Source organism: Triticum dicoccoides, chromosome 6A (assembly GCF_002162155.2).
Source record: "Triticum dicoccoides isolate Atlit2015 ecotype Zavitan chromosome 6A, WEW_v2.0, whole genome shotgun sequence".
Lineage (NCBI taxonomy): Eukaryota > Viridiplantae > Streptophyta > Magnoliopsida > Poales > Poaceae > Triticum > Triticum dicoccoides.
Genome location: NC_041390.1, coordinates 46,295,161 through 46,304,175, shown reverse-complemented (window position 1 = coordinate 46,304,175; position 9,015 = coordinate 46,295,161).

Below are 9,015 nucleotides of genomic sequence, written 5' to 3'. Positions count from 1 at the left end.
GGTTGTGGCGCAGGAGATCCTGCTGATTCGGTGTTGTGCACAGAAGATCCAGGAAGATCCGGCTCCTGATCCGAGGAGGATTGACGCTGCTGGCACTGCTCCTCGTCTGACGGGCAGCCAGAGCCGACCGGCGAATCAGACCCGCCTGGCGGGTCCGTGTTGTCGCAGCAGAACTGGCAGGACCGGTCGGTGGGGCCCAAGGTGACGTGGCGGCGAGGGGCTCGCTCCCCCCGTGCCTCGCTCGATGGACGCCTCGGGGCGCGCTGGCGGAGATTGGCGCGACGCGCCTGGACTGGCGCGACCCACCTGGTCGGCTGCGCTGCTGTCGGCCACCAGGGAGCGTAGGGGCGGATCTGCACCGGATCGCGCGCCTATAGTCTGACGCGAATCCGGCTCGGATCGCGCGCTGGCAGAAGGATCACCATCGGAGTCCGGTCTTGGTTTGTCCTGTGTGCACATAAAATGACAGGTAGAATCTGCGCAAGAAGTATTAGAAACGCAATTTTCTTTTGATTTTTGCACATCGTCATGATAAGTTAATTCACCCCCGTGATCAGGACGTGTAGGAGAGTCGGAGAGAAGTGCGATTTCTGCAGGAAGCAAAGCACCCGCATTGGGATGAAGCTTGGAGAAAGGAAATAGTGTCTCATAAAAAATAACATCCCGAGAGGTATAGATGCGTCTGGTGGATGGTTCAAGACATTTGTAACCTTTATGAAGATTACTGTACCCAAGAAAAACACATTGTGTGGAGCGAAACTCAAGTTTATGACGATTGTATGGACGTAAATTGGGGTAACAAGCACACCCAAATTTTTTGAGATAATTGTAATCTGGCTTTTGGTTATACAATCATCCTAAAGGAGTAGAGTTGCCAATAACCTTACTAGGAAGACAATTGATGAGATATGTAGCTGTGATGAAGGCCTCATCCCAATACTTGAGGGGCATAGATGCATGAGCTAAAAGAGAGAGGCCAACCTCAACAATATGGCAGTGTTTGCGTTCAGCAGAGCCATTCTGCTAATGAGCATGGGGACAAGATACATAATGGGTGATCCCAATACTACGGAAAAATGAGTTGAGTGTTTCATACTCCCCTCCCCAGTCACTTTGGACTGCGATGATTTTCTTATCAAAGTGTCTCTCAACAAGTTTCTGAAATTCTTGAAAGATGGAAAAAACTTCAGATTTATACTGGAGCAAATAAATGCATGTAAACTTGCTGTAATCATCAATGAAACTAACATAGTATTTTTTCGACCAAAAGAATCTCGGGCATGGCCCCATACATCATTGAAGATCAATTGTAGGGGAGCATGAGAAACACTACTAGACTTAGGATAGGGAAGCTGATGGCTCTTGGCACATTGACATGCTTCGCAAACAGACTCATTATTGGAACTAAGTGACAAAGGAGGATTGTCTTTATTGACGACTTGCCTAACTATGACTGATGAGGGATGACCTAACCTTTGATGCCACCTTGCCAAAGAGGGCTTGATGATGGAGTAGACTCGACGATGCTTGTTGCTAAATGCTCCGGATGAGATGGGGTAGAGGCCGCCAACGCATCTACCGTGATAGAGGAGTGCCCTCGTTGCCCGATCCTTAATGAAAAAATAGCGAGGATGAGTCTCAAAGAAAACATTGTTATCAGAGGCTAAGCGAGACATAGAGGCAAGGTTTTTATCAACTTGAGGAACATGAAGGACATCCTTAAGAACTACATCACGTTGAAGGTTAGGGGAATTAAGCGAAACTTGACCAATATGACAAATATCCATACCTTTACCGCTAGCGGTGTGGATCTGATCGGTGCCATGGTACGTCTCGCGCAGAGCAAGTTGCTCTAACTCATTTGTGACGTGGTCCGTAGCGCCGGAGTCAACATATCGAACGCCATCCCCGCCTTGCTTGCGCATAGCAGCTGCAACCAAGCGAGCATCCGGGACGAAGTTTTCATCATACCGATGCCAACAGTCGAGGACCTCATGACCAGCCTTCTTGCAGAGCTGGCAACGAGGACGGCTGCGGGAGGAGGAGGGGCGGCGGCCAGTGTTGGAGTTGAAGCCGCCACCCCCATGGTTGTTTCCGTAGCCGCCGCCCTTGGTGTTGTGGCCGTAGGCGCCGCCAGAGCGGGCGCCATCGCCCGAAGAGGAGCCACGGCCGCGACCACCGGCACGGTTGCCGCCCTGGTGACCACGGCCACGGCCGCGACCCCGTGCAGCGGAGTATGCAGATGATCGCCGGAGATCGGCGCCGTGGAGGAGGGTGAGGCGGGCATCAAAACTGAGGAGCTGACTATGCAGCTTCGGGACCGTGATTGGTTCCACGCGTGCATCAAGAGCAGAGACGACAGGGTTATATTCCATGTCAAGGCCAGCAAGGATCTTGGAGACGATCTCCGGGTCGGAGAGCGCTGAGGCCGTGCACGCGACTTCATCTGTGAGCGTCTTGATCTTGCCGAGGTACTCTGCCATAGACATATTACCTTTTTAAGGTTGGTGAGCTCGATGCGGGTGTTGATCGCCTGCGCTTGGCTCTAGGCAGCAAACATGTCATTCATGGCGCGCCATACCGTGGCCGGCGTCTGGAGCGTGGCCACCTGAGAGAGAATCTCGCGGGAAAAAGAACCCATCAAGAACCCTTGGAGTTGTTGTTGTTGGGCATACCAGAGAGTGCAGGAGAGGTTGACGACTTGCTCGTCCTTGCCATCCTTGGTGATGGTGAGGGTGGCCGGCGGCGGTGGGCTTGTTGCGTCGAGGTGATGCTCCATCTGAGCACCCTTGATCTGGGGAAGCACGATGGCTTTTCAAAGGAGGAAGTTCCCCCTGGTCAGCTTCTCCTGGGGTGGCGATCCGAGGAAGGAGGTTGTGGCTGTGGATGAGGAAGCAAAGGTGGAGGAAGAGGAGGTGGTGGTGATCGCGCCCATGGTGCTGGGCGACGTGGAGGCGGAGGTGGTAGACATGGCTCGGTCGCGAAGGTAGCTAGATGCGATCTCTTTCGATCTGATGAGGAAGAGGCTCTGTTACCATGTGAATTAGTTTGGGAAGCGTAGAACCCTTTGTCTCGGGCCGCATGTATATATTGAGGCAATGCCTTGGTGCATATGTTTACAGAGAGAAAACCGATCGAGGGAGAGGGAGATCGGTTGTGAGAAGATCGACCAGAAGAAGGTCGTTACAAGGGATAAGGAGAAGATGAGATAGAGTTGGATACAAGTTAAACACCTCTTCTATCCCTATACAATAATTCTAACACTCTCTCCTTGTCCCATCGGACTGGCTACTCTCTCTGATGGCATGCCCTCTGTGTGGCGACCAGGTCGTCACCGCCGTCGCTAGGACCGGCAACAATGCCGATCATCGTTTCTACAAGTGCATCCGCTACGATGTAAGTTGTTTTCTTGATTCCGGAAGCTCCGATCCCGGACCTAATTGCCATAGCTTGTCCACACCGTTCCTCTGACTAATGCATTCGAGTATGCGTTTTTCTTTTGTCAGGCTCGTCAGTGCCGTTTCTTCGAGTTTCAGCGCGCCTATTGCAGGAGGATGAATCAGGACCAGATTGTTGCTGCGCAGCATCAAGCCAGATGGCATCCGGCTGGGCATGGATTCACAGTTCATCATGGCAATGCGCCTGTCCAGATGGTTCCAGCTGCCATACAGCCCCAGGCGCAGCAGCACGTCCACCCGCATCTCCCGCCACAGATCCAGGCACCGCTGCACCAGCCCCCGCAGGCCGTCATCCCCGCTGCGGCAGCCGGGGCCGTGTCAGGAGCACAAGGACTAGCCGCAGTTGCCTGTTTCCCCCCTAGTAGTTCGGTTAGGTTGGATTAATTGTAAGCAAGGGTGGCTCCCTCTACCGCTACCTGTTTCCCCCCTCCCTAACCCCGTTTAAGAGAAATGTGGCTATTATGTTTATTAGCATTTTCTATGGAACGCAGCAGATCATAATGAAGATCTTTAAATGACTTTGTCTGCTTGAATACCAGTTTGAGCAATTCTTGCGCCACCGCATTCTATAGTTTCCCTAGTCCATAATAAAGACATTTACGCTAGATGAGTTCTCTTGTGTTGGGGCAGTGGTTTTCGATAACACATTTACTTGTCCACCTCATTCAGGTTTTATTTTATTAACGTTAATCGGGGCAACTGTAATTTTTGGACCAGATGAGCCGGCACATGCGGCATGTTGCCCATGTCCCCAACCACTCACTTACCCGCATCATGAAGGGGCAAACTTGTCATTTCATCTAAGCGGCGGTGGGTGGGTGGGCGGCTGCATTTCATCCCTTCTCCATGGATCCAGTCATATCGTAAACCATACCGACCAAGCCGGCCGCCGGCGAGCAGCAGATCATCTGCGAGGGTTCCGTGACGCCGCCCTCCTCTTTGCCAGGCAATACACTTTTCGTACTCACAGAAGCATGATACTCTTACTCCCGTATTCTGTTTTCTCTGTTCATGTTGTATTATCGTTAGTGCAGCATGCATGTCGTCCGGATCTAACACGGCTGTTGTCTGTGGATCCCCTTTTCGCGTGCCCCCCTGTAGGATGACCATAGATCGGAGTCTGGTAGCTTCGATGAGCAGCGGGATGGTTGTGGCAACGACACCCCGGGCGCAGCCGCCGTCGGAGATGATTCCGACTTGTACGGGTCATCCTCGACCGCTCTGCCCGGAGATCCACCCGCGCCAACATCACGCATCTCCTTGAAGCATGCAGTCAGTGTAATTCAGACCTTTGATGACTAAAAGAAGTGGTTAGTAGAGCAGATTGGGTTTGGAGGTATGCTGAAGCTGCTAGCACTTCAGAAGCTGAGTCTGAAGACCAGCGCGTGGATTATGAGTAGAGTTAGTGTCAGCCGCAGGGAGATTAAATTGAGGGACAACAAGGTTCTTAAGTTTTACCCTGAGGATTTCTACAAGGTTTTTGGGATTCCATGCGGCCACCGTAGTGTGAAGGGTAGGGATGCAAACATCAATCCTGAGGCTATTCATTTTATAAAGTCAACACTCCAGATGAACAAAACTGGAGTACACAACTTGAGAGCAGCTAAAGATTTTCTGATGTGTGAAATCAATGAGAATTCAAGCAAACTAGAGAAAGATTGTTTCCAGATCGCATTTGTGATCTTTGTGATGGGTCATGTGCTAGTTCCAACCACGTAGCATAACTACACGACCATTGACTTTTGGGGAGCCATAGCAAACACCGAACCAATCGATCAATTTAATTGGTGTGAGTATGTCCTTGAGCACCTTTTCGATGCAGTCTAGAATCTTAAGAGAGACATGATGGCCAACAATTTATCGACCAACCTAACTGGCCGGTTGTCATCTTTTTTTCAAGCAAGTTGATTTTTTTTTCAGATTTTTGCAAATGTTTTAGGTCTGTTTCATTATGCAAGCATTTATGTATTCACATGGTGTCTGCCAACGTCGTCGTTGTTTTGCAAGTCTTTTTGCTTGACAACCTCGATCTTGGCATTTTCAGCAAGTCACACAGTGTGCTCCCTAGGATATCCGAATTTGACCCCGAGTCCTTTCGTCGAATGCTTGCCATGGCTGCTGACCCGGTCAAAGGAAAGACCTCCTACGCGCATGCCAATGTAAAGATGAGTTTTTACTTATTTTCTGCCTGATTAAGCAGGAACGCTTCTTGCACCAATGTGGTTTGTTTATCTAAAATCACACAGCCAATTATCGTCTTATATTTACTATTATTTTTTGCGGACACAGCTGAGGGATGCTTCCACAGTATGTTACGCGCGCCACAAGTTTCCGGCATCAGCTCCGCCGTCTGCAACCACCAACAGGCCTCCTAGGCGTTCCGGCACGCCGACGACAGGACACCTCCCGAACACAACTCCTGTAATGCATGGGCATGCAGGACGCCAACTTCACACAGAGGTTTTAACACCTACCAGTGCTGCTCCAGGGCCACTTCATTTTGCAAAGTATCTACGGGAGAAGTATCCTCATCTACTATGTGCTTCCTTTATTAGTCTTTCATGCATTACTTTCCACATCCGTTATCACTGATGGTAAATCCCTATGTCCTCACCATACAATCTATCGCAGGTAGCTGACGAGATCACGATGATATTAAAACAACACAACGCGAGAGGCATTATGCATTTGACACAAGCCACCAACACAATTCAGCAGGCCCTGTTGGAAGCATTGAATGGGCTTCAAATGGACTTCTACACGTTCTCAGACAAAGTAATAAAATCAGTCACTAGCTTCTGTGTGTGCTACCGCGCTCGGGGTTTCACTGAGTGCCCAGAGTCAGGTCAGCAAAACAAAAAAATTCAGTTTAGACAATCTCATTGTATCCTTCTTATGCACAAGTCATTCATTTGTTTATGTGTTTACCGCCATGCATCAGCACTCCCTGCCACCTCCAAGTCTGTACGATTTAGGACACCTGCGGCAGAAAAAATCCAGAGACAAAGGATTGACCTATCTGATTGCGAAGGTCAGATGACATCCTGCTATACATTTATGCTATTCTCGGACCTTTTTTCTATACTCCCACGCAGAAGGAGCCCCTCTTATAGAACATGTGTAATGTCCCGATTATCTTGTATTTTCCGTCTATTTCCAGCTACATCGCCTTTGCCACCAGCCGGTACGCTGCGTAAACGCGCCATGGATGCGCATGATTCTATGTCAAACAGCAAGAAATCATCATCGCGATCATATGGCAATGTGCTCAATTACTTCAAGTCCACTTTAATGTCCATCGCTCAAATATATGCAGACCTTCCAGTCAACACTCCATTTACTATCTTTGGACAGTGCTGCACCAATCTACACAAGCGAAAATACATATTCCAGCATGGATTTGCAACCGATCCATGGGTGAATGGTGTTGTACCACATCTGCCACATATGCCAACAACGGACCTTATTGTCGCCCACTTCACACAGCTGCCAACGCAACACCTGCAGAGGTGTTTCACATTCTAATTATTCATTTTCAATGCCGCCTTTTGAATTTTCAGGCTTCACATCAGGTCCATGCGTGCTCATTCTTCAGCACCCTTACTCTTAACCCAATTTTTATTGAATTTTCTAAATGAACTGTAGGTACTGCATTATACATGACAGTCCACGGTTGATCTGCGTTACCGGGACAGCGTTGCGCAAACAGCTAGTTAGGATGCATCACCTTCACCACGAGCTTGTCTCTATAATCACGAGGAGGTATTCCCAATCCGACCAGGAAGCGAATTCAAAGTGCCCATACATGAACTAGAGGCACAATATGGAACCTGAATTTGCGGTAAAGCAGGCTTGCCAAGATGCCCCGATAATTTCATTTTGTTCCTTTCTTTCTGCATTCATGCTCTCCCAGCCAATCCTCCAAGGTTCTCGATCAATGTCTGACCTCTTATGCATTCACCTTTTTCTAGACCATTGTCCTTGCGGACCATGAATACTTGACAAACATCTCGATCCAGAAGCAGCTGGTCGGCAACGAGATCCCATATGACATAACCTCTTGCCAGATCGTACATCCCAACTCTTCTACTTCATTACATTTATTCTCCGATCATCTTCTTCCCATACATATACTTTCGATGTTTATTGTTCACCAACTTTATGTCTACATATCTTTATCGTTTAAATAACCTTGTAGCTAAACGTTTGGTTGTGCTGTAATCAGTTCTTCTTGCCAGTCCAATCCGAGGATGGATGGATAATACTGATGTGGGACATGATGTCAAGGAAGCTCCACGTGCTTGACCCTCTCATCAGAGACGGAGGTCCGAGTGAGGAAACAAAAGACAAGCACGAACTCATAGCTTGGAAGCTTCATCACGCTCTTTTCCATTGCCTCAATGAGTACTACGCTGGCTGGCCCACGCAAGACGGCCAGTGGGCGAGCAAATACCCCGTTGTAGCTGAGGAAAATTTCGATAGGTATGTACTCATCTTCTCCCCTAAGTCGACAGGAACTTTCATCATTTTTCTCCTAGCTCACATTATCTTTCCCTTTTTCTCTATGACAAAACAGACAAGAAACTGGCGCTTGCGTGCTCCACATCGCCCGACACTACAATGGCCAGAAGCTCAAGATCCCTCTAACAAAGGTAGGTCCATTCTTGTAAACACGGCTCCTTTACTGTTGTTCTTCCGAATTCATGCAGAGTCATTAAAATGGCTCACGTATGTTTCCCTTGTTGTGTCTGACAACCGTAAACCGAACAACATCTACCAACATGTATAGTACAATGTCGGCAAAACCAAAAGGCAGGCACTGCACGAGTGTGTCAAACTTCAGGGCAATTCTTCAAAGTTGGCGCATGAGGCTCTGTGGACGGTACTAGCACCGACCCACTCCTGGCTTGGGCCAAACCAGTCCGGTTAGAGGGATAGCGGGTTGGGGGAACTGCTTCGTCCGAATGAATATGTATCTCCTGGTGATTCCGGTGTATCATCATGCATCATGTATCGCTCAGACGTTCTTCTAGCTTCTATTTGTTTTCAGCTATCGAGTATTGTAAACGCGACAGTAGACGTGTGAACCATGGTATTCGTTAGTTTTCATCAAAAATCTATTCTAGCGATGTAGTATGAAGCATTTGATTTTAAGTCCTACCGAAACAAAATATGGCTTTTAAACCGAAAATCGATCCCCTTTGATGACCGAAACACAGAACTCATACACACTAGGAAGTTTTAACTATTTTTTTTGTTTTTTTCTTATACGGACATCATTTTTTACATAATTATCCAACATAAGTGCCGAACCGAATCTCCTTTCTCTCTTTTTTTCTTCACTTATATTTCTGTTTACGTCCCATCTTAAGAATCGGACTTTCTCATTTCTGCTTTCGTAAATTCTTGACGGCAATCAATATTTTTCCAAGAAGGTCCATATGACATCAACTCTGGAAACTAGTTCTGTTAGAGGGACGACGGGTTTGGGAAATAGCTTCCTCGAACCAAAATGGAATTTCTGCTCAATATATGTTAGCTTCTTGCATCACGCCCC